Below are 20,576 nucleotides of genomic sequence, written 5' to 3' on the forward strand. Positions count from 1 at the left end.
ATCTGTGGTGTAGGAATCAACTGCAGATTGTGTACCTGCTGGATTTATACTTCCTGTACAATTTGTGTGACATTTTACATTTAAAAAGAGCTCTTTCTCTCTTTGTATAAAAACCTATGTAATGCAATGTTATTCCCTGAAATAATTTATGCAAACATTTTTATTTCTCCTAGCTTTAGTAGAATAAGTTAAACACATCTGATAATTGATCATCGATAATAGGAGTAAATTAGAACATTGCCCGAAATTACATGCTCTATCTGAATCATGAAAGAAAAAATGTGTGTTTCAGATCCCTTTAACCCATTCACACCATACCCATCTCACTTGAACTAGAACTAGAACTCATCTGACTCCACCTTAGCCTCCTGGTCCTGAACACTATACAGGAAATGTTGAAAGTTATGATCTAGTAGGCCCTACTCAGGCTCTTTAGTATGGTCTCCATAAGACAGTTGCTTCCTAACCTCTCCATCTCCATTTGTATATTTATGGCTAGGTTACAATTGGTGCCCCTTTTCCATTGTGCTGATATTACAAGTTGAGCGCAATTGCGGTTTCACGATTTACACAAGAATCTTTACCACAATCTCAGAGCTCTGGTTAACTGTTTTCCAAACATAAAAAGTTGCACAAAGCACTTCAAAAATACATACAGAACACTTTCAGTTGACACACACAGCTATTGGTTTAGAGGTACAAATTTAACCTCATTGGTAGAAGAGCAATGTACCGCAGCTGAGTTTAGCGACGTGCGGCGTAACATTTAGAGTGTTTGTTCAATCCTAGCATTTAACAATCACTTTAATCCCTTTAACCTTAGGGGTTAAACACATAGTCAAATAATTGATGTTGTTTCAAAATAAAATACTCCAACAAAATAGAGCATTTATATCTACTCTAAGATATTCTTTTATTATTGATTTGTGACACCCTAGTATATGTCTTTAAACCTTGGCTGAGAACTGAAAAAGGATATTGTTACACATTTTTTTTTACAATGTTTACAATATTTATCCATTTAAATGCAATTTTATTTTAATAATCAGGCTTAAATGTCCAGTTGGCTCTTATTCAAATTTATTTGATGGGTTTTAACAAATGTACATGGGATTGATCAATTTGATTTAAAATGACTTTTTCTGCATTTACCTGAAAGATAATTCACTGAATCACATAAGTGTACTCTATATAATCACATAGAAAGTACATAAATAAATAATCTGTTATGAAAATAAAGTAATTAATATCTATGAATCTCTACATTTAACTTCTGGTGGTAGCTAATCTATTCATCAGCTACAATTGCTTGAGATGTATAGAATGTACGTTGTCAGCAAAAAAAGAAACAAAGTCCCTAAATTCTTCTTTAACAAAAAAAGTGTCTTTAATAAACTGCATTAAATTCCTGAAAATAGGAAACGGTTATTTATCTCCAAATTCTAGGTATTTAGCGTTGAAAATCTAAACAAAAGGTTACATGAAATACTTAACTTTACCTGCAGAGGTCAGTATAAGACTGATAAACAGATACAAGTACATAATCGCAAAGCAACCGACAGACTTGTATCATTTATCAAGAAATATCCACACCTGTGCCAACAATGTTACATAATTACAAAAGTAAACAGAATTACAACCTATTATAAGTGGCAAACGATTATAACCGTTAGCTTATCATGTATTAATTTACTGGCATGTATTATATAACAGAGACATTATATTTATAAATATTTATGGTATTATTTATATAAAATGTATTTATGCTCAAAATAACGTTTATAGGGACTTGGGACTTAAACTTTCATTATTTAGATATAGCGTACACTTAAATAATAATAAAAAAAAAAATAATCAAATTTACTTTTATGAAATGTCTTTCTCTATGAATGCTTTATTGAACCATAAAAGTATACTGAGGTAGGCTTTGCAGTATGCATAGGTCTTGAGGAATATGTCAATCACTGGTGCACACAGCTTCCATATAGAGCTCAGTACAGGTGCATGCTATTGAGCCTACCTCAGTATGCTATCATGGATAGGAGATACGAGGTGCATTTGATTAATTGATGTATATTTTGTATTTTTTATTAAAACTAATGTTAACTGGGAATAATCCTCTACTTAAATGTGTTCTTTTCATGCTTCATAGACTGGTAGTTCAGTGGGGAGTTAGGAGTAACGGTTCAGCGGACTGCTAGAAGTAGCAGGAAATGGTAGTAGTGGATGTGGGTTGCCAATACTGCAGTTCAGTGGGGTGGTAGGCGTGGCATGAGGTAGGGAGCTAGGAGTGGCAAGAAGTGGGGAGCTAGGAGTGGCAAGAAGTGGGGTGGTAGGCGTGGCATGACATGGGGTGGAAGGAGACCCATGAAGTGGGGTGCTAGTAGTGGTATGAAATCAAATGCTAGAAGTGGCATGAAGTGGGGTGCTAAGGCTGCCAGTTCACGTGGGAGCTAGGAGTGGAATGAAATGGGGAGCTAGGAGTGGCATAAAGTGGGGAGCTAGGAGTGGCATCAAGTGGGGAGCTAGGAATGGCATGAAGTGGGGAGCTAGGAGTGGCATGAAGTGGGGAGCAAGGAGTGGCATGAAGTGGGGAGCTAGGAGTGGCAAGAAGTGGGGAGCTAGGAATGGCATGAAGTGGGGAGCTAGGAATGGCAAGAAGTGGGGAGCTAGGAGTGGCAAGAAGTGGGGAGCTAGGAATGGCATGAAGTGGGGAGCTAGGAGTGGCAAGAAGTGAGGAGCTAGGAATGGCATGAAGTGGGGAGCTAGGAGTGGCATCAAGTGGGGAGCAAGGAGTGGCATGAAGTGGGGAGCTAGGAGTGGCAAGAAGTGGGGAGCTAGGAGTGGCAAGAAGTGGGGAGCTAGGAATGGCATGAAGTGGGGAGCTAGGAGTGGCAAGAAGTGAGGAGCTAGGAATGGCATGAAGTGAGGAGCTAGGAGTGGCAAGAAGTGGGGAGCTAGGAATGGCATGAAGTGAGGAGCTAGGAGTGGCAAGAAGTGGGGAGCTAGGAGTGGCAAGAAGTGGGGAGCTAGGAATGGCAAGAAGTGGGGAGCTAGGAGTGGCAAGAAGTGGGGAGCTAGGAGTGTCAAGAAGTGGGGAGCTAGAAGTGGCAAGAAGTGGGGAGCTAGGAATGGCATGAAGTGGGGAGCTAGGAGTGGCAAGAAGTGGGGAGCTAGGAGTGTCAAGAAGTGGGGAGCTAGAAGTGGCAAGAAGTGGGGAGCTAGGAATGGCATGAAGTGGGGAGCTAGGAGTGGCAAGAAGTGGGGAGCTAGGAATGGCATGAAGTGAGGAGCTAGGAATGGCATGAAGTGAGGAGCTAGGAATGGCATGAAGTGGGGAGCTAGGAGTGGCATGAAGTGAGGAGCTAGGAGTGGCAAGAAGTGGGGAGCTAGGAGTGGCAAGAAGTGGGGAGCTAGGAATGGCATGAAGTGGGGAGCTAGGAGTGGCATGAAGTGAGGAGCTAGGAATGGCATGAAGTGGGGAGCTAGGAGTGGCATAAAGTGAGGAGCTAGGAGTGGCAAGAAGTGCGGAGCTAGGAGTGGCAAGAAGTGGGGAGCTAGGAATGGCATGAAGTGGGGAGCTAGGAGTGGCATGAAGTGAGGAGCTAGGAGTGGCATAAAGTGAGGAGCTAGGAGTGGCAAGAAGTGCGGAGCTAGGAATGGCATGAAGTGGGGAGCTAGGAGTGGCATGAAGTGGGGAGCTAGGAATGGCATGAAGTGGGGAGCTAGGAGTGGCATGAAGTTGGGAGCTAGGAGTGGCATCAAGTGGGGAGCTAGGAGTGGCATGAAGTTGGGAGCTAGGAGTGGCATGAAGTGGGGAGCTAGGAGTGGCATGAAGTTGGGAGCTAGGAGTGGCAAGAAGTGGAGTGCAAGGAGTGGCATAAAGTGGGTTGCTAACACTACAGTTCAGTGGGGAGCTAGGAGTGGCATGAAGTGCAATATTTCCTCTTGAAAAAGTTTGCATAGGGCGAACGAAACACGTTGGGGGCGGAGCTTAGTGTTGCTCCAAAAAAAAAGACTGATAGCAGAGAGATCACAGCGTCCAAATACGGAAACAAATCAGAGACATTTGAATTGGATTGGGACCCTGTTCTCTTCTTCCCCTATTGGGATACAGGCTTGTTTTACTTTTATATCTTGTAAGTGTTTTTAACCGCAGTGTGCGCAATAAAGTTTAAAACGTCTACCTTGATGTGGGTTTGCGCTTGTTTCTTTTTGCCATAAAAATATAAGAACTGAGCAATAAATTATCTTCCCCTTATCACTTTCTGCTCTACCCTATATCCAATTTAGAAATCTGCCTATCATTTGTAAAAGAATGCCTGTTTTTAGAGAACCCATAAAAGAATGGCGAAACCTTTGATATTTATCTAATTCAAATTTCAGCATATCAGAGTATTATCCCATACAGGGAAATCCCAAGTTTATAGCTGGGATTACTACAAAACCGTTTAAAGAATGGGCCAGAATGGGACTTTTGCACAACTAATTAATAAAAGAGATAATACATATACAACTTTTCAAGAACTTAAGCAGGAATTTGGGATTCCAAATCATCATTTATTTGCTTATTATCAGGCAAGAAGATATATAATAAGATTACTAGAACAGCATGGAAATAACTGGGACTCTGAATTTATGACTAGAACTTTCTCTGAGTTTAGAAACAGAATCTTCTCAATATCTTTCCTTTAGAAATATATAATGTATAAAAAAGCGAGAAAATACTCATTAAAAGTCACAATAAATGGAAGAACTTGTAAGTCTAGATATTACAATAACCAAAAGTACCATACGAGTGAAGAAGGCCTCTTGCAGCCTATTATATGGAAGCACAAATAAAAATTATTCATATGGCTTATTTAACACCTGAGAGAATGACAACATTTGTTAGAACTAGAACGATTTATTGTAATAAATGTGGTTCTAGAAGATAAATATACTACATTGCTTCTGGTACTGTTATAAAATGAAAAGATTTTGGCACAAAACTTTAAACTGGCTAAGCTCTATACTCCGGGAAAGAATTGATATGGAACTGCAATATATTTTCTTTCTCTTGCATGGCTCTAAATTTAAAGAAAACAATACATTTTTTAATCTAACAGTATTAAAGGGGCAGTAAACCTAGAAAATAATGTTATATAATTCTGCACATAGTGCAGAATTATATAACATTATCTTAGCCAAACCATATGCAACATACTATTGCCGGTGAAATTTGATTATAAAAAGAGGGTTTTTCAGACCGCCACTCTTGCTCTACTGAGCGGGTCTGGTTTTCCCCAGAGCGCATCTAGGCAGCTGTCTAGTCACAGCCCGGCCCGATCGCGCCATTACACTCAATGCAGCTCGCTCCCGCTATCAGACAGAGCAGGAGCGAGCTGCATTGAGTGTAATGGCGCGATCGAGCCAGGCTGTGACTAGACAGCTGCCCAGATGCGCTCTGGGGAAAACCAGACCCGCTCAGTAGAGCAAGAGTGGCAGTCTGAAAAACCCTCTTTTTTAATCAAATTTCACCGGCAATATTATGTTGCATAAAGTTTGGCTAAGATAATGTTATATAATTCTGTACTATGTGTTTACTGCCCCTTTAACAGGTAGGAAATTGATCCTTGGACTAAGGAAATCTCGGAAGGCACCTACCTTAAGTAATTTATTACTGGAACTCTGTAGTTAGCTTGTAATAGAACAACTAGATAGTTATCTTATCTCTCTCAGATAATGGCCTTAAAAATTGTATTCAGAAATGGGAGTGGGACCAATTTATTCTGGTACAAGAAACGGGATTCCAAAAACCAATTCTGTATCCTTTTACACAAACAGAATAGCTGATGAGCTATAGACTCAGAGGACAATGGTCATTGTTAGATCAATGACCTGGAGGGAAATTGGAGGCAGAATGAGGAGAAATTATTATTTTTACTTTTATATATCTTAATATTTTTATTTATTTTTATTTTTTTCCCTTCCTTTTTTTTCTGTCTCCCCTTTTTCCTTATTTTTTCCTTTCTGCAGCTGGAATTAGCAGAGAAATAATTCATTCTTATTTTTCTTACCATTAAAATGTTAATTATGAGTATAATTGAATGAGACGATATCTCTAATAAGTTTTATGTCTTTAACTTCTTGCCACATTTGATATTTCTTTCTCTCTGTTAATTAAGTGTATGATGATGCTTTTTCTTTTTTCTTACGTCTAATGTTATGTTTTAAGTGATTTGTACATCATAACTTTAGTATAAATTTGATCTCGCAATAAAAAGAATAAAAAAAGACTGGCAGTTCAGTGGGGAGCTAAGACTGGCAGTTCAGTGGGGAGCTAAGACTGGCATGAAGTGGGGAGCTAAGACTGGCATGAAGTGGGGAGCTAAGACTGGCAGTTCAGTGGGGAGCTAAGACTGGCATGAAGTGGGGAGCTAAGACTGGCATGAAGTGGGGAGCTAAGACTGGCATGAAGTGGGGAGCTAAGACTGGCATGAAGTGGGGTGATAGGAGAACCTCCAGTCATGGCTGTAGTACCCTCACTTCAAAGGGGTCAGCAGCCCTAACTTTATAAGGTTATCACTTTTTTACATGTTCTTTGGTCTGCCCAGCACAAAATGAGAGGTAATGGAAGAAATGAGGGAGTTAAAGGAACAGTAAACAATATGTAATTATAAGACATTTCTGTTGTGTTGCTATAGAATGATATAACAGCCCAGTCTAAGTATTTAAAAAAAAATTAACATCCTTTTAACTGCAATTGTTTCTTAATAGCCAAACTCCACCCTACATTTGCCTTATTTGAAGGAGCAAATCCAGACATTAGTCTCTGGATAACAAGGCTAGACACAGACATAATGTTAGTATAAAGTGCATAGTTTTGCAGTTGCTATTAGTTAAAGCCAATTAGGGAACATATGTAGCATGGTTAGTCCTGAGAAGTCAGCAAAGTGCCTTCCTAGATCTGTGAATAAGAAAAATCTTCACGTTGTTTCATTAAGCATAACTAAACATTTTATATAAAATCTAAAGGAATTACTGTCTCTGGAATTAGTAGTAGATATTTAATGCTGACACCCATTTCCTCCATCCTTAATATGGAGCATTTTGGCGACCATTTTGAGTTCTCTAATTTACAATCTCTAGAAGCACTTCTGCAGAGTGCAGGATTTTGGTTCTGCCGTCCCTCATGGGCATACACAACCCGTCGGATTGAGAGGAACCACATCTCCGGAAGTTACGTGGTTCCAAATTCTGACGGGTTTGATGTTTTGACGGAACACCGGCCCTGCACCAGACATAAATACATGTGTATGCACACTTTTAAAGTAATTTTATTTTTATGTTGTATGTTTAAATGGCATTTTAGTATGTATTTAAGGAAGGGAAGTCCTGGCAGTGCAGACACAGAAATTGATAGCACAATTAGCACCTTATACAAATAAGTGTTTACCAATATACTGGTGCCTGGAGGTAAATTGGAAGTTGCATGCTTTATCTGAATCATTAAAATATAATTTTGACTTTAGTGGTCCTTTAAACACAGACTTCCTCATGCTAGAGCACTGGTTTTCAAACCTGTTCTCAGTCCTCCCTAAAAGGCCAGATTTTGAGGATATCTGAACTGGAGCACAGGTGAAATAATCAGCTGATTAGTAAACATGGTTTTCTTGCTCTCACCCAAGGTAATCCTGCAAACCTGGCCTGTTAGGGAGGTCTGAGGACAGATATGAAACTAGTGTGCTAGAGCAATGCTGCTCTGTGTAGCTTTTAAGCATAGCAGGGATTGGAAAGTGCAGCAAAGGACATCACATGCAGACAGCTGCTTTCTGCTTTATTAGACCTCATCAGCATCTGATAGATTCCTGCATGCTGCTGAGTGAAACTTGCTCTAGGAGGTTTCTGGTTTATATAAATGACAAAGCAAGTGATACATAAGAAATTACAAAGCAATAAACGTGTCAATAAAACAACAAATATGTTTAATTTATTTATTTTCCAACATGATGTTTGTAGCATAAAAGTTCTCTATATACACCAGCTGTAGCCAATAGCAGCTGTCTGACATCGTTTACAGGGTTCTTCTGTCTTCTTAGACTGGAACTGATGTGTTGAACAGCCAATAGAACTATAGCTTTTCAATGAAGATTTTAAACTCTGGCCAATCACATTTATAGGTATTCTGCAAACAAATATTCACATTATCGTTCATATAATATGGTTTTAGTAATTTTTATGTGGGCTTTTCCTGATTCTTTGTAGCGTGAGATCTAATCTTTTTGCTTGCCATTGGTATTTATTATATTTTTGCGGTATTGTTCATCTTAAAGTGAAAGTCAATTTTGACGAATTAGTGCCCGGTTATTAATAATCCTATTAAAAACAAGGGCACTTTAATTCATCAAAATTAACATTTCAAGGGTTTTCTTCAAAAACTTACCACCTAATACTTGCAGCTGCTCCATCAATTCCCCCGCCCGTCGGAAGCCTCTGCTTACATCAGAAATGACGAATCCAGCTTCCGCCAATCACTGCGTTCTCCCCGGGGGGATCATGGCCTGAGGGAACACTGTGATTGGATGAAGCCAGATTTGTCATTTTAGACCCGCGAAGTGGGCTTGCGAAGGGCGGAGGAAGCGATGCAGCGGCTCTCAGGATTAAAAGGTACGTTTTTGAAGAAAATGCTTGAAATGTCAATGTTGATGAATTAAAGTGCCCTTGTTTTTAATAGGATTATTAAAAACCAGGCACTAATTCATCAAAATTGACCTTCACTTTAATCACTTTCTTTTGCTGTTTATAGTCTTAAAGGGACATTGTAATGTAAAATAGTTTTTCCTTAATGTGTTTTCAAATACTTGTTATATCAGCTGCAGAGTTTAAAATATATGCAAAAATGTTTCTTTTTGTTTGTTTATATATATGAAATAACTGTTTCTGCTAACTGAAACCACAACCCAGAACAGGTGGTTGATCTTGTTGGTTAAGAATAACTCAGTCATCCTTCTCTTCTTTATTACTGTTTATTCAAAGGGAGAACAATAGAAAATTAAAAATGTTAGTATCTCTCGGTCACAGCCCCCCACTGGGAGCATTCTTTTATTTAAACTTTTTTGTTTACATGGTTTTTATGTACCCAGAACTTAAGTTCAGACATGTTCAGTATAGGCGGGGATACCATGGGCAAAATATATCATTTGATAAATATCTGTATGTTTACAGCTGCAGATGAGCCCTTTTGTCAACCCAATCACAATCAGCTATTTCCATTGTGTATTGGCAGCGCCTTTTCTATTATTGTTTTGGTGAAAAATGCTCCTATGCCAGTCCTGTTTTCCTGGTCACAATCTAAATTCTCGCTAGTTAATGACATGTTTACGGGGCCATTTTTCACTTATCAAATAACCCCCAAAAAGTTTTTGAATGTAATATCGGTTTTGAGCATGCGCACACTCTGACATCACACCCACCATATTGGGTAATGTTAGGAAGCAACATCGCCAAACTGATACAAGTGGTACCTGCTCAGTCAAAAAATAAGCACTTTTACACTAATAAAAAATAGCCAAACCCATAATTTACACACATGCCCACTAGACTGATAATGCCCATTTTAAAATCTCTTAAAACCACCCCATCTTTATTGTTTTTTGAGCACAACATATTAATTACACATATTAGCTTCACTACACACTATAAAACAAAATACAATATTTAGTCACTAAATCTCTGGAATCAGCATTTTGCTTGTTAGAACGTTTGCATTTTGTATTTTCTGGATTATAATTGTGAGATTAATGATGCAGATAATGACTGTTTTAGGAAGTAATGATTTCAAGCATTTTAGGATTGTGAGCACTTGAAAAACGCACAATGACAATAAAGGTTGTTGTTCAGAACTCGAAATCTGCTGAAAACAAGTGCAAGATTGTGATAAGCCCCATATGTTTTTCTTTATTACTTGTTTTATCATATAAATAGTTGCTACTAGATCATTACCTGGCACAGGAAGTACATTTACATAGACAGATCTCCTGTTTGATTTGCACGTTTACAGTTATAAACTGATGTGGATAGCTACAATAGATAGATTCCCTTGTCCCCAAAGCATAGTCTCTTCATTAACTGCACTGACATTTAACGGGCTAAATATCTTGCTGTAGTCGTGTGTCATATATTCTGGTGGCCAGGAAATGGGAGTCTCAAAGTGACACAAAACCCAACCTTTTTTTTTGTGATTCAGGAAGAGCATACAATTAAAAAAAAAAGAACTGCTATATTCTAATGCTATTCTTTGTTGAAGAGCATAGTTTGGTAGGTAGTGTGCACATTTAGTGTTTTTGCAAATGTATAACACATGCAGGCTCCTAAGTCTACCTACCTAATTTTCAACAAAGGATACCAAACGAACAAAGTACATATGATAAAAGAAATAAACTGGAATATTATTTTGTTATAAAATTGTATGTTCTATCTCACTGGTTTTCAAACCTGTCCTCAGGCCTCTCTAACAGGCCAGATTTTTAGGATATCTGAACTAGAGCACAGGTGAAATAATAAATTGATTACATTGATTAGTAAGATAATCCTGAAAACCTGGCCGTTTAGGGAGGCCTGAGGAAAGGTTTGGAAACCAGTGCTCTATCTGAATCATAAAAGAAAAAAATGTCCCTTTAGGAAAATCCCTGGGCACCTCCTTTAAAAGCAATTGTGAACAATCTTTGTTCTTGAGTGAAATAAACAGATTTCAGCTCAAACAAGCTTCTAGATGAAAACATTATGACTATCAAAAGCTAATAAAATGGTTATTAGTTACTACTAAATTAAAATGACATGTAAACGTTTTATTGATTCCCTGTATTGCTTAATAATTGTACCATTATCCTTTGAAGTAAATTGAGCATATATTTACAATTAATACTTGATAATTTTTGTCTTTAAAGGGACATGAAACACAATTTTTTTCTTTCATGATTCACATAGAGAACACAATTTTAAACAACATTCCAATTTACTTCTATTTAATTTGCTTCATTCTTTAGATATCCTTTGTTGAAGAAATGGCAATGCACTTGGGTCAGCCAATCACACAAGGCATTTATCTGCAGCAAGTATAAACTATATATATGAAAACATTATTAATTTACAAATCAGAACACATTTTTAAATATGTAAATGTTTTAATTGACATTTTGCACGCAGAGCACAATTTAATGCATGCTTTAATGTACAAGTTAGTTGTGCAAACACCTGCTGGACTTTGCATTAAAAGGAGAGCATATTCTGTTATCCAACACTAGATGGCACCAGCTAATCACTTATTGTCTAAGGACTTCTTTTGTGTGATTCATAAACACAGATTTGCTGTAGAGCCTAATATATGTGATATGGCCAATTCACTGTTAAATATAATATTATTTACAATTTAGTAAATAAAGTCCAAGATTCTGCAGCTTCATTGTGATTTTCAGAAAAACAAATGTATGTGATTTGATTTTCCTGACATCCTAGTAGCCAAATGATCACTATTTCACAACTCTTATTAGCTATGAAACTACGGAAAACATTTATATTTTGTAAAATATGAATCAGTCAGAGTTAGCATATTAGCTGCCAGAGAATACTTCCAGGCATTGTGTAGTGTTCTGTTAACATGAGTAGTTCTAGAACATATTTATCTTGTAATAAAAGCATTACATTGCAAATCTATGTTAGCTGACACCTTCATGGTGTGGGGATCTTACACTAAGGACTGAAAGAGATTTGCTCTGCTCTGTACCCCCTAAAACCATCACCATTTGCAGCCCTCTTTAGTAGGCAAGGGGAAAAAACCTAGCAGCTGCAGGTATATTGGGGAGGGAGATGGAGGGGAAATAATGAGCAGTGTTTAAATCAGGCCTGCAATGTTAGCTGCTGAGTTATGTCCATCTTTTGCATGCAGAATGAGGGGAAGGAACAGGTGGCGTCAGTTTCCTTGCAAAGTAATGTGCCATTAACATAATGTAGATATTCCCCAGCGATCCCTCACCTGTGAACAAGGAAAGAGGGTGAGCACTTCCTCTCTCCTACACACGTTCTGCTGACAAACACATGTATTTACTGCACAGACAGATACTTAGCATTCCCCTTCACTGTGAAGGACTGCAGAGCATTGCACACATGAAGAACAACCTAAGGCTGACACATACCTGTTATTTAAAGGGACACGGAAATCAAAATTCTGCTTTCATGATTTACATATACCAAAAAAATAAAATGGACATTGCACTGTAAAAATGTTGTCCCTTTAATATGTTCAAAATGATCCATTTTACTAGCTGCAGTGTATTAAGCAGTTTACAAATAGGTCTTTTACGTTGTTATTTGAAATAGCTGATTTTGCATGTTAAATCCACCACCTAGACTGAAAATATGAAGTGGGGGTAGGAATGACAAATACTAGAATATAACGTTTCAGTTGCTCTCTCTAGGTACAAGTCATTGTGAAGAGACAAAGAGATAACATGAGAAGGCATGTGTGTATAGAAAAATAGATAACAAAACGAGCTTTCTGCAAATCAGCCCATATACAAAAATAAACCTAAAGGAGCAATTGCTGACAATGTTATAAATATGGTGTGCTCACCCCTTACCAAATTTACCTCTTTTGTTGGGTATCATTTGTTTAAGCATTGTTGCAAACACAGCTGCTATATAGTGCTTAACACCAGTAAATTGACAGTACTCTACATAGGGTCATAAATTTGCACAAATCCTGGTCACTATATGGCAATGGGATTTGGAACAAAGTTTCTGACATTGTTATACATGGTGTGCACACTCCTAAGTCTGCCTCTGTATGCTCTCATGGTAAAGTGCTAGGTTTTAGTAAACAATACCAAGAGAAATAAAGCCAATGGGATTTAGTTTTAATTATACACTGTGTGAATCATAAAAAGTTAAATTTTGCCAGCCACATCCCTTTAATAGTGACAGTATATGTGCAGCATTGGGTGGGTAAAGCAACAAACTATTATCCACAAGTTATAACATTAACTTACTGGGTACTTAGATCCTCAGTTTTATTTAACAATTACTAAAGTTTATCATGTGATATCATACACCAGCATGACTTCAATTACACAAAGCTCCACTGACCACAAGGGAAGTTTGTAACATATCTTACCTGGCACAATCCACAGAATATAGAATCCACAGAACACAAAGTAATTATACACACATTATACACACACTACTGTTGACAACACTGTCATCACTTTCACAGAGAGCTGGGTTATGAATTGTCATGTGACTGGTTGTTATGGCAGCCAGTGTGTATCATGTATTTGATCACCTTAGACAAGTCACTTTATCCCTGAGGGCCAGGCTGGAATCCTGCACTATAATGCAGACAATGGCTGAGAAATTTATACAAAGAGATTTGAGGAAATGTGATGTTCTCTAGAACAGTGATTCTCTTCTAGGGTCAGGAGTCTCAGAATATTTCGGATTGTCACAGAGGAGTATGTCACATAGATTAAAAAGAGCATGATAACTTAAATTTAATAATAAAAGGAAGGTTAAACACATAGGTAATTACCTGATGCTGAGCCACAGCTGAGCCAACAGGACACAATAATTGATTAGCATCTTCATACATAGGCTGTTCCTTATTGGCTCAAAATGGGAGTTCTTTTTAGAAGTCTCCTAGTAAACTTTAAATATGTGTTTAACACTTTTTTCTTAAACACAAACATTTCTGTAAAAATAAATCACTCATGACATATTATTTTTTTATTTGCAACAAAATACTACATTCTCAAGCTACACAGTAAGAATAATCTATAGTTAAAAAACATAAATATATATAAAGCAGATTAGGCTAAATACATTAATACAAGAAAGAATGGTCCTGCTCAGAATAGCTTACAATCTACAAATTATTATTATTATTATTATTATTATTATTATTATTACTACATTATTATGTCTCTTATAAGACACATTAAACTCTGTGAGATTGCTTTCATTTCTATTAGGGAAAACAAGGTTGGCACATGAGAAAAACACACTAATACTTTATATAAACTAAAACTTTACACTTTCTTATTCAATATTTAAGCAACTGAGATATAATAAAAAAAATGCATCTGCGTATTATTATAATGATTATCTTTGCGTTTAATACATCATAAAAATATTCAATTTGCTCAGTGTCGCCGATGTTTTCTTAAAACATAAACATAATTGTATTATGTTAATAAGCCCTTTGATGGGTCAAGGACATATTTAAAAAACAAACAAAACTTAAATATCCCTTTTTTTAGGTAAGGGATATTCTAATCAATCGTTATAAATAAATACTTGGGGTTATTTAGAGCTGTGTGTTCTATCTAAGTGAATCCCATCCGTGTTTTTATGAATTTTGTTTGGATGTGCTCAGCATAAAATCTTCTAAGGTTATTATGAATCACCATGAAGACCTCTGTTTTAGTGCTTAGAAAGATTGAAACAGGATTTTGGCTATAGCTTATGACTCATGCAGTTACTAAGATTTAAGAATTGTGCATTAGAGAGTAGTCTTTGCACAATCTTGGATGTACACATGGAAAAAGATAATTTGGACAGATATTTATAAAGCTTCACATGTAACAAAATAAAGGATGCCCAGATTTCAAAACTCACACACAACCTGTAACTTGAAACGTTCATTTTTTTTCCCTTTGTTTTGGATTTTTTAACTGCAATGTCCTTACTACCTACTGCCATCTAGTGTTTACTTGCAATATTACAGCATGCCCTTGGATTTACCCCATCTCTTCCGACTAGATTCATATTTTAGCTCACAGAGCTATTACTTAAAGGCAGCGAGCATGGTGATAAAAAAGAAACAGCACAAATACCCATAAAAACTGTATAGATTTGTCACGTAGATGAATGAAATTGTGTAGTATATAATTAAATGAATTAAGAGATCGTGCTTCTAAATTAAAGTTAACAAAATAATTGCATTGCACTGCAGAGATACAGTAACCGCTGCAAGTGTATGAGAAGGTTGGGGATACAATTCATTATCAGTAATATACAGTATAAAGGGCTATATGGTCACAAACATATACACTATAGATTTTATTTACTGCTTTAAAAAGCATTATTCATGCACTCACTTTAAAGACACGTTGCATGCTAATACCATTATAAGTATGTGTGTACAAATAATATACATATATGTGCACATTGGACAGAGCTGTGTACAGTATATGTATAATGTGAAGACAGAGTAATGAATGAGGCGCCTAAACGACACAAAATGAAATAGAAAGAAAACAAGATCAGCATCCACATGAAGAATTGGGAACCAGAGCTGTTCAGTATCCATCACAAGCACTACCATAACTGCAGTAATCATAAAAAGCAAAGGCTAGTGGGAGCAGGGAAAGAGTTTACTGTGCTGATATACTGCAGCACTGATGCTCTCACAGCCATTACCAGCTCTGCACCTTAGTTTGGAAAAAGTCTCTTAGTGCCGCACACTTTTAAAGATTAATGTTTCTAGCATTTTGGACTTCCAGCAGCATCAGGGTACACGTGACAATTAGCTGAATCTAGAAATGTAATTCTTTATCATACACAAAACAATTAATGGACTTCAAATTCAATTTTAGATATGCATATTATATATTAGAAAATAAGCACTTTTGCAAAAGAGCTGGGCACAAATGAACTAATTTAAACGTTTTAAACATTTTGTTAACAAAAGCTTGCATTGTTTTGCAATCCATGGACACATCGTTTTAAAATTGTACTAAATAGTATTTATCTTATCTCCTCTGATGAGGACAATTAGGGACAGATTGCATAGCGGCGACTTGGCATTAGGATGCAAAGCCCTAGGGAAGGCACATGCTATAGTGCCTGAAATGACTACATGTGATTAAAGGGACAGTATACTGTAAAATTGTTTTTCCTTTAATGTGTTTCCAATTAATTTTTTTACCAACTGCAGCATATAAAATGTATAATAATTTGTTTTTTAATGTTTATTTGTGTATGTTAAAAAGCTGATTTTGTGTTTTGAAGCCGCAACCTAATAAAATGGGTTGAATTTGTAGGTATAATCAGATCTCGTTATGTTATCACATTGTGTACATATACATACTTTTTTATCTTATATCTGTCTCTAAACCAAAGACCAATACTTGGAGAGATCAATCGAAAATTAACATTTTATTACCTTATCTCTATACCCATCTGGGAGTGTAATTTCTTCTGCTGGTTGTGTTTACACAGTTTATCTATAGCTTGGACCTAAGGCCAGAAACTTTCAGTATAGGTGGGGATACCACAGGCTAAATCAAGTATTTCAAATGCCAATATAAGGGTAAAGGAAATACTTGTAAACAATTTAATACACTCGAGCAGGTAAAGTGGATCATTGGGAATACATTAAAGGGGAGAACATTTTTTAAATAAACTGTTTTTGCATTGTAAAATTCTCTTTCCTTTAATGTGTTTTCATTGCTCAATTTTACATGGAGGGGTGTATTAAATTGCCATATGAAATAACTGTTTTCTCCTGTTGAAACAATAACCTAAATTAAAATATGAATACTGCAGTATTCTCAAACAAGAGTTGATAGCAGAAATCCACTTTCCAGTGAGGGGTGGGAGAGAGAACGCAGTCTTAACAAATGCTGCTCTGTTATTTGCTTGGATGCCAGAGTTACAGCATTTTCTAACCATCATTTTAGTCTGTGTAGTGTAAATGTATTTCGCTTAATAAAGATTTGTTTTCTTTTTCTCTAAAGCAGTCACTGTAGTTTTGCTATTGCTGAAAGGGCCAGAAAGGCAGTTTATAAGTACAGTAAAGCACATAAGGGCTCAATTGCTGATATAAAAAAAGAGGAAAATGAGGGCTGGTAGGTACCTACCTCAGTCATCAAGTGCAGATTGTTTGAAATCTCCTTTGTTTCTAGGAGAAAAGGTAATTTGCATATTGTGAGATATGGTGAGAACTTTGTTTTAGCTGTGTTCATTGTGTGATTTTACCCCTCACCAGTATTAGATGGTGCTTTAAAGGGACAGTCTACTTGAAAATTGTTTAAAAATATAATTAAATCCTGTATTACACATTCCCTAGTTTTGCATAGCCAACAATGTTATATAATATACTTTTTACCTCTGTGATTACCTTGTATCTAAGCTTCTGTAGACTGTCCCCTTATTTCAGTTCTTTTTACAAACCTGCATTTTAGCAAATCAGTGCTGACTCCTGCATAACTCCACGCGAGTGAGCACAATGTTATCTATATGGCACACATGGACTGGCACTGTCTGGCTATGAAAAGCTTATAAAATGCACTGAGATAAGAAGCAGCCTGTAGGGGCTTAGGAACAGGCAGAGGTTTAGAGGTTATAAAGTATATTAATATAATAATGTTGGTTGTGCAAAGCTGGGGAATGGGTAGTACAGATGTTATCTATCTTTTTAAACGATAAACAAAATCAAGTAGACTGTACCTTTTATGCCCACAGTGCCCGTAAAGAGCTTGTGGTCCTGGTATATAGTTAAACTAAACTGTTCCCATTGATTTAAAGGGATAGTCTAGTCAAAATTTAAACTTTCATAATTCAGATAGAGCATGCAATTTTAAGCAACTTTCTAATTTATTACGCCTATTATCAATTTTCCTTCGTTCTCTTGGTATCTTTATTTGAATGTAAGCTTAGGAGCCGGCCCAATGTTTTGTTCATCACCTGGGTAGCGCTTGCTGATTGGTGGGTACATTTAGACTCCAATTAGAAAGTGCTACCAAGGAACTGAATCAAAAATGGGTCAGCTCCTTTGCTTACATTATTGCTTTTTTCAAATAAAGATACTAAGAGAATGAAGAAAAATTGATAATAGGAGTAAATTAAAAAGTTGCTTAAAATTGCTCTATCCGAATCATGAAAGTTTAATTTTGACTGGACTATTATTTTTTTTTTATTCTAACATATATACATTTGTAACAAAGTTAGATACATGGAGTGGCTGGTCAAGTACAGTAAAAATAGCATTAATCATATGTTCACCATGTGCTTAACCCGGTCATGTAACAACCCTTCCTTCACAGCACAGGTCTTCCTGATAGCTCAGGTCTACTCCTCTAGATTGTGATAAAAATTTTGCTGAACAACTATCTATGTTCAACTGTAGAGGAAAAACACCACATAACCTCCTTTTATTGAAAATAAGACTGATTAACTATATATTATAAATATATAAAGTATATATATATATATATATATATATATATATATATATATATATATATATATATATATATATATATATATATATATATATATATATATAAAAGAAAGAAACAATAGCACAACTCTTTAAGCAACATATTACATTGGCTAACATTTAAAATGTCCTGCAGTTTTATGCCTCCCTAGCATATGTGGAATACTTCAAATAAGGATATAACAGAGCCAAAGTGATTAAAGAAATATGATCCTTGACAAAACAATTATTTCATGTACTCATACAAGGGTTCTTAATACAAATAATGGTGACAACAAAAGGTTATTCCCTAAAGCCTTGAGGCAGTTGGGTAAAAGGATATGTCAGAACTTCTTGACTGAAACGGTAGTAGATTCATGGAACAACTTGGGTAACTTGTAAGAGCAGAAGAACAAATGATCACAAAACCAGTAGGTCGGATGTCTTTACTTATTTAAAGGAAGAGAGATGATTGAATGCAGTTTAACATTTTAATTATACATAGAAATGTTACGTTTTTAATCCCATATCCCTAAGGGTTTTTTTTTTATTTTATTTTTTTATTTAACCTTCACCTTTTCATCATAACCTTCAATTTTATATGTTAGTTAACTTTATAAAAGTAAATTTAGATTTACTTGGTTCTGTTCTGTGCAATAAAGATGTCTCAATATATTGTTAAGGAGGTGCACAATCTTAAAAAGTCAATATTCTATTGGCTTACAGAATTTTATTTTTAAACAAAATGATTTTTGTTCTCACTATGGGGTTGATCACAATATATTGTTTCAATTATCTATATGTTAATGTCTGCCAATAAGACTTTTTGATGCTGATGCAATCACAATCAGCCATATTCATTCTTTGGGCTAGATTGGCGCGCTAACAGTTATGCGCAAGCGAAAAAGGGATTTATCGTGGGTGTTGCGCATGTCTTAGTTAATCGCTCGTATTTCAAGTTGAAAGTAAATGTGAACTCATGAGCTCAGTCGCGATTTACGCTAGAATGATTACGCGTCCTCAGAGCTCCGGTTAACAGTTTCGCAAAACAAAAAAGTGTCACAAAACACATCAGAAATACATTACAAAGCACAGTTACACTTATGATAACACCATCTAATAAAAATTATTTTTTTTAAATTTGCACAAAAAAGTTATAAGGGCTCAAAGATATGAAATCTCAGGTGTTAGGGAAAAAAAGACAGGCATAGGGTGTATACCTATACATGTCTAAATATTTATGTATGTATATATATATATATATATATATATATATATATATATGTGTGTGTGTGTTTATATGTGTGTACAGATGTATTTATGTGTTTATATGTATATATATATATATATGTGTGTGTGTGTGTGTGTGTTTATATGTGTGTACAGATGTATTTATGTGTTTATATGTATATATATATATATATATATATATGTGTGTGTGTGTTTATATGTGTGTACAGATGTATTTATGTATTTGTATGTGTATATATGTATTTAAAGACATACATATATATATATATATATATATATATATATACATATAAACACATAAATACATGTTTACACACATATAGATATATTTATATAAGTGCATTGGAGCCCTTTGCATATTTATGCAATATTAATTTTTAATAAAGTGTTATACTGCACAATGTTCTGCACATAGCAGAATATGTTCTATGTATTTATAAATAGATATTCCCAGGACTTTTTGGGGGGGGGTACCACCACCTGTGCCATCTCATAACAGGTAATATTTGTAATCATCATGTAAATACTCTAGTTTTCACAAGAGGGGACTGCACAATACGTATTGTAAATAACTTCGACCCTTTGCTTTTCTCAAAGTTACTGAGCACAATTTATCAATCAGTAATCAGTTAGTACCGGTATACATACATATATACAGTAGATAATATTTCAAACAAATACAGGAGTGCTCGGTAAGTTCAATCGTTCAATCGTCTCTTCAAAAAACAGTGTAGAAGAGATCCTAACACAGGATTAAATCCCAATATACGTAATAGGGAACACAAAGTCAAAGTATGTGGATAAGGATAATCCTTACTCTACCCCCTGCACCTCCGCTTCTGCCTCTGTGGCGGTACTTTTTTTGGGGCTTTTAACCCCTTAATGACCACAATGTACCCTGTATGTCACTGGTCGTTAAGGTTTTTTTCAGAACATAATAGCACAAGTCTAGCAAGAACACGCTATTAATGCCCTCCCTCCAGAAGGCTTTGTGGAATAGAGCAGTCGCAACGCTGGTTGCAAGACCGCGTTATAAAACAATCAAGTCCCAAAAAAAGGCCAGCGACATACAGGGTACGTCGCTGGTCCT

This window comes from Bombina bombina, chromosome 3 (assembly GCF_027579735.1).
Source record: "Bombina bombina isolate aBomBom1 chromosome 3, aBomBom1.pri, whole genome shotgun sequence".
NCBI classification, from domain to species: Eukaryota; Metazoa; Chordata; class Amphibia; order Anura; family Bombinatoridae; genus Bombina; species Bombina bombina.